The 6,886-nt window shown below is 51.4% G+C and overlaps 1 long non-coding RNA gene across 1 annotated transcript; it reads left to right on the plus strand.

The window, feature by feature from the left end:
• The first annotated feature begins 906 nt into the window (after positions 1-906).
• On the plus strand, positions 907-4,927 carry LOC112394250 (uncharacterized). Its single transcript, XR_003002109.1, has 2 exons — positions 907-1,099; positions 2,910-4,927. It is a non-coding gene; the product is annotated as an uncharacterized LOC112394250 (long non-coding RNA).
• The last annotated feature ends 1,959 nt before the right edge of the window (positions 4,928-6,886 follow it).

Genomic DNA, 6,886 nt, shown 5'->3' on the forward strand with positions numbered 1-6,886 from the left:
CGCCCTAGTGCTGCTACCCTGGTACCCTGGAGGGAGAGGGCCAATGATTCTACTTCAGGCTCCTTTCTTCGGCCGCCTTCTTTCGCCTGAGTCCGCCGGCTGCCCGCTGCCCGCTGCCCGCTGCCGGCTTCCCGCAGCCCAGCCCGCCGCCGCCTCCACTCCGGAACTCGCTTTCCCTCCAGCGGGCAGGCTGCGGCGTCGCCTTACTCCGCCTCTCTCCCTGCCTCCCTCCATCCCTGCCTTTCCCCTACGTCTCAGACCAACAGATATCTAATATACTTGTCTAGGCTGAGCCGGCTCAACGCTCGGGGATCGCAGCCGCGTTACAGGGTCCTAGCGCGGCGCGCTTCGCTCCCCGTCCCTCAGCTGCAGCCTCCTACTTTGCTAGTTGCCGGGTTCAACAGCTTCTCTCTCGCTTTGCCTCTTCTTCCCCCTTTCTTTCCGCCTCTGGATATGAGAAATAAATAAATCCACGGCTCATGCCGCATCAGCCCTCCCCACTCCTGCTGCCTCACTCCCCTTCCTCCTTACCGAGTGTACCGCCTTGTTTTCGAAGAAAATCTTAATAGTCAGACATCTAAGCTGTAAATGAACATTTTTTTTCTTTGTGACGGCTAATTTTCTCTCCAATTCTTACGTCTTGCTCCGCTTCGCGGTGGAATGGAATGGATTTAGAAGTCTGCGTATGGGATGGGGGGGAGTGGAGAGATGGAGCCCAGAGTTACAGGCGGTGGCGAGAGATACGGAAGACGGAGAGATACGAAGAGAAAAAGAGGCATTGGGGTGGAGAGAGGAGGGAGGGAGAGGGAGGGATGGATGGAGGGAGGGCGGGAGGGAGGGGGCCACAAGAGGGAAGAGATATGGGAACATAGAGAGAAAAGGAGAGAAAAGTTTCCCGGAGTCTTCATTAGTTGACTTCTCTGTCCACTGCTTCCCCCAGCCGGCCGTGCTCACCTCCAATAAAGGAAGGAGGGGGGGGTGTCTTTATTTTTTTTTTTTAAGGCCCCAAAGAGTCCAGTGTTTACAAGACCAGAAATGCCACGGCCACATCCTGGCAGAAAGAAAGGCTGAAATGGAGGACTGACGCCTTCCTTATAAGGTACGATGCTAACTTGACCTTCACTTTGTCAGGGCGCCCCCCGCCCACCCAGACCGCTGCAGGCGGCCAGGCAGAGCCCAGGCGACCCTGGCCTCTGCCTCCCTGCTTCTTTTTCTCTGTCAAATCTCTCCTTTCCTTTTTTTTTCACTTCCTCTTTTTCTCTTTTGTCCTTTTCTTCACTTTTTCCTACCTTTTCTTTTTTATTCCCTTCCTTCTCTTTTTCCCCTGCTTTTCTTCTTCCTGCCCCTTTCCTTTCACTCATTCCTTTTATTCTTGCCCACTGGTTTCATGGTTTCCCTTGATTCTCTCTTGCCCAGCTCTCTATTGCAATCTCTCTCTCTCTCTCTTTCCTGATCTTTTGAATCCCGGAAACAAGAATAAATATTTTCAGTACTCTCCCATCCCCACCCCAGCTGACTTCCACAGCCCCAGCCTGGCCTCTGCCCCCATCCAGGTATCCCTGGGGAAGAGGGTCCAGGAAAGAAGGCCGATTTAGGATTATAGGGGCTTCACTCTGGGCCCAGTGCCCACTTGAGGATGGCAGTGAATTTGGTTTTGGTAAGACTCTGTCTTCCTCTCACTGGCCTCACCCGCCAAGTCTCTGTGACCCTAGTCGTCTTGAATGGAGGACGAAGCCCTTGTTTGTGGCAGTATGGGGAGAGCAGAGATCACTGCTCTTGAGACTAAGGGGGAGACTTAAGGACCAAATTGTTGTTTGCCCTTCTCTCAGCTTCCAGCCCCTAAAATCCTAGAGATTTCACTTAAGACCTTTGGGGAGGGAATTTAGAGAATTAGGGATTTCTGGAGATTCCCACACACATGAAAATAGGAAAGAGATAGATTATCCAGGCCTCTCTGCTTTGCCTCTTGTTGCCTCCCAGGCTCCAACAAAGCCTCGGACATTAACTCTAATCATATCTTGTGTGGCTATAAAATAAATGATATTATGGACACCCCTATAATTATCTATTATTCACTTACTTGTGATAATTAAAATACTGGATGAGGCAGATCTATGCAGACAATGTAAAGCCAAGCAAATATCCTGGAAAATGAAAGTGAATCTGTGTCCATTCTTGAGTATGTTCCAGAATCTGTAAGCCTGCCTAAGACCTCCTTGATTTAGGAGTAGCCATCCTGTAGGGGATAGGGTCATATTGGGAGACCCTACCACTTCCTTTCCCCCCCCCCCCACATCCCACTTCTCCTCCTCCTTTGCACAGACACCAGAGAGGATCAGACAATCAAAGGGAAATTCTTTCTCTCTCCCCCTACAATTATCCAGATAATTGCATGAATTCTTCCTTGAATATTGCTGTGTAGTAGGGGTTGAGATTTCAGCAGGAAGTGCAAGGGACAGGATTCCAAATGGGGGAAGCTGAGAGAGTCCTGTGTTCTTACATTCCCATACTTTATAGTTCTGTCTAGTGTTACATTGTTTCTTCAGGCAAAGATCTTTGTTCGCTTTCAGTCATATTTCTCCCTTCCCCCTCCCTTTTTCTCTCTCTCCCTCCTCCCTTTTTCCGGTCCCTTTAAAGGAGACCCAGATCATCCTCTGCTCTTAATAGATGACTATAAAAGTAAAATTAATTCCCCCCTGCCTTTTAATATCAATATCTCTCTGTTAAGTACGCACATTGGTGAGAATAAACAGAATTAAGTGCTGCAACCCAAACCAGCAATTATATCCAAGGGTTTTTTTGGGGGGAGTGTTTCGTTGTTATTTGTTTTTTTGTTTTCCGTTGGGCTTATCTGGGGGTGCTTACTCTGCCGAGAGATAACCAGGGGGTATTTGTATTATTTTTACAAGCTCATTGGGGCCTGAGCCAGTACCAACCTGGTAGAAAAAGCAACCATGAAGCCAGAGAGAGAGCCAAAGGAGGGAAGAGCGCGCCAGATGGAGATGAAAAGGAACCACGCGGAGAAATGCAGGGAAAGAAGGAGGCGGCAGGTCCCGGAACAAACGTGGCAGAGGGCAAGACAGGCACTCAAGGACAGAGGTTTACGTATTTTTATTATTATTTTTTTTAATTTGGGGCTCAGTGAAGAGAAGGGACAACTCAGGAAAGGGGAGGGGAGAGGGAATTATTCGAGTTACAGCGTGACCACCCCAGAAGGGGAGAACACTGGATACACCAGATCCTCGGTGATCCCCGGTGCTGGTGCTGGAGCAGGAGCTGCACTGCGCTCGCTCTGGTTCCGATTTGCCGCCGTCCCACAGCCCGTTGGGCTGGGCTATCGAAGCCCCCCCTCGCGGCCACCAGGGCTTCCTCGCTCTCCTTATCATTCCATCTTTATGACGAGGCTTGTTAACAAGACCAGCGAGCTGGCCACGCACATCTATCTCTGCCGCTCGAGCTCAGCCAAGCAGCGGCCGGCGGGGGCGGGGTGGGGAGGGGACTGGCGAGGCACTAATTAATTGATTTCTTTGGACAGTAAAGTATGGCCGCATCTACATGGAACCTATCGACTCATAAACAATATCTCTGTTGGGTGTGAGTGTATTGTCTCTCAAAGAATTTTTCCATAGGCGTGTGTCATGTAGTCCAGGATTTTTAGCTGCTAAAGAAAGACCCAAGTGGGTTTCATTTTTAGGGGGCCAGATCGGAGTTAGCTCAGCTCCAGAAAATACTTTATGACTGCCTCTGAAAAAGCGTTGGGAATGGGTTTTGTTGAGAAAAACTTGGGTTATTGGATAACCTTTCCCAGTTGCTTGGTTAAGGTTAAGGATGGGAACTGGAGTCGAGGAGTTGAGCAGGCCGGAGTCCTCTTCCTGGTCGTCTGGGATGGAGTGGGGCTGCTCTCGGATTTGAGAGGAGCATAGAAGACAAGGTCCAGCCTTTACTTCATACTTCCCTGGACTTGAGCTTTCAAAGTAAATTTTTAAAAAGTTAAACAAACCTTAGCTTTCAAGAAGCCCTTGCATGCCCAGCACACAGCCGGAACCTACCTGTTACACACCTCACCTGGTTGCTGCGCTTCCTTCTTTCCCCCTTTCCTAACTGGCAGCTCAGAGTAACTATATTTATATTATATCTAGAAGAACACATCCTGAGACAGAAGGGGTAACGTAATTATACAATGCTAATTCCACACAGGAGTGGTTATGCAGTCAGACCCTGCCGCAAACAGGACCTAGGGCTCTAAATATAGACCCTGACCTCAGACAAGAGAAGCAACAGTTAAATAGAGATAGAAGACCACTCAAATAAATAATCCACGTAGACACAGAAGGGGGTTTGTAAAAGACAGAAATAATAGAAATACAGGACAGAAAAGAGGTTCAGCTGATAGAGAATGTCATTGCCAATGCCTGAGCCTCCTCCTGCTACTGTTTTTAAGAGAAATGTGTATTATAAATACAGTAATATGTGAAGTCAAAGTATGTACTTCAATGTATTTGGTACACATACACCATGTATACAAACATAATTCACAGAATATATTTTTCATACACTGGGTTGATAGGCACTTTGTGTATATATAATAACATGATGTATATTTTTCATGCAGTTTTTTAATGTGGATATATTAATATCTGGATGCATTGTCCATGTACTGATTTTATATGCCCTTTGGAGTGTATACATCCATGTAGCTAAATAGATGTAGGACTGTACCTTCCCTGCGCAGGATGTGTGCAAGTGTACTGTTTAATCTATGTAAATGAATTTTTACATGTGATGGGTATACATGCTGTATGTAATCTTTTCCCAGGAGGTTGTTTTCCCATACAATAGATAAGAGTGCCTCCATATGTATATTTTCTAGAGAAATATATTTTCCATGCCCAGAATGTACATGTAATATAGATCGCTGTGCATTTTAGACTGTTTCAGTATATCGGTTATGTCGGCAGCATGGCCAAGCGTGCATTTTGTGGAACAGCTTTTCCATGCTCCGAATGTGGACTATGCGTCTTTCACAGGGAGCTTTTCTAGCAACAACTGCCGGTGAGTTCCGCACAGATCGGTCGTTGAAGGAAGTTCTCCACTCCGGTTCAGGGAAACTGACAAACGCAAGGCTTATCTCGGAGTCCCCAGGAAGCGGCTCCGGCTCGGAGAGGAGAACTCACCCCCAGGCAACCGGCTGGGTCACAATGGCTAAAGGTCCGCTGCGTTTGGTCTCATCCAAGCCCAGTTCCTCGGCTCCGGTGCCAGGCTCCCTCGGGCGGCACAGCCTTTCGGAGCCTGGGGCAGAGCCGCCGGCGGTGACGAACCCGGCGGGAGGGCGGGCCGCCGCTGTGGGGACGCCGCGTGCCCAGCAGAGGGAGGGCACTTGGGAGAAAGGCCTGGTTCCCGCAGCCCGGCAGCGCCTCGGACTCGGGCTGTTCTTTGAGGTCACCCACAAACCCAAGGAGCGTCCCCCCGCCCCCGGGCTGTGGCTCAGGGCCGAGCGGCTGGGCGGGTCCGGGTCTTCGCGGTCTCCGCGGATCTGGCCAGCAGGGGTCATCCGGTCCTTCGCGGGAGCCGGCGGCCCTCGCGCGGCGACCGGAGCTGCCGGCTCTGTTCGGGCGGCGGGGCCGGGGCTGGGAGGCGCGCCGGGTTTCCTCTCCCCGGGACCTCGGGCACACCGGAGCCGGGGCCGGGCCAGGCGGGCGGGGAACTGGGCTGAGGCCCCGGAACCCTGTCCGCCGGGCCGGGGCACGGAGCGCTCCGGGCGCGGGGAGGGGAGCGAAGCGGCGATCGCGAGCTCGGACCCCAGCTGCCGCGGTGCTGCGCGTCCGGTGGCGGAGGGCCCGGGACGCACGCTTCTCCGCGGAAAACCGGCAGCTCCGTCTCGACGGAGGCGGATACCGAAGGGCGGCCGCTCGAGCCTAACGCTCGGCTTATACGCGGCTGCGGGATCCCAGGCCTGCAGCCCACCTCGCGCTAAATTACACCGGGACCTTCGGCGCCTCCCTGTGCCCGCCGCGCAGAGAGGGTTGGGGGCTCCGGGCTGCGTTTCCCCCACGGGTCGGGGGCCTAAAAACCGCTCCTACTTTCCTGGTAATGGTGGGGAGGATGGGCGGGAGCTCCGGCCGGTCCGGAACCCAAGGTCCCGGGGGTTTGATTTTTCGAAGATCGGGGCCGGCGGTCCCTGCACCGCTCTGGGTCTGAGCCATCGATCGCGCCGGGTTTCCGGCTGCATTAGCATCCACAGAGCCCGGGCTGCCGGGCCCATCTCCCGCCCGCTCGATAGTGGCTTTAAATACCCTAGCTGCGTGTACGCAGCTCAGAGTGGAGTAGAACTGGGTGATAACCAGGGACAAATACAAAACTCATTTGAATGGCATAAGCTTACACATACACAACAGTGAAATTATTTTTCTACCTGGATTATCCAGATAACTCTCTCCTTTTCTTGTTCCTCAAGACCCAGTTAGAGACACAGGGTGCTTTGTCTTAAATCAGTGGAGTAAATTGTGTAGTTTCAGGGCTTAAGCCAGACAAATACTTGCAAAATAGATGCAATGTTTGCCCAGATCCAGAGCTCAGCCAAGTCCTGGGTATTTGGGTTGTGGCTCCAGCCATGACCTTCTCTTTGGCCAGGAGACCCAAGGACTTGTTATTCAGCCGTTGGGAGGAGGTTATAGCGTTTTTCCTTCTCTGACAGCTTCCCCAGTTATTGAGTCTCAGGGCCTGCATAGACAAAACCCAACAAGGAACCTTCTCTCTCAGATCTGCAGTGTCTCTGGGAATAAATCAAGGGAATAAATTAAAGGCCAGTTATTCCTGACCTCTCTAAATTCCCTCTTTCCTATTTAGCCAGAAATGCCTTCACTGTTAACTCTTCCTGTATAGATGT

The sequence above is a fragment of the Neophocaena asiaeorientalis genome, unplaced genomic scaffold, assembly GCF_003031525.2.
Source record: "Neophocaena asiaeorientalis asiaeorientalis breed wild unplaced genomic scaffold, Neophocaena_asiaeorientalis_V1.1 scaffold134, whole genome shotgun sequence".
Lineage (NCBI taxonomy): Eukaryota > Metazoa > Chordata > Mammalia > Artiodactyla > Phocoenidae > Neophocaena > Neophocaena asiaeorientalis.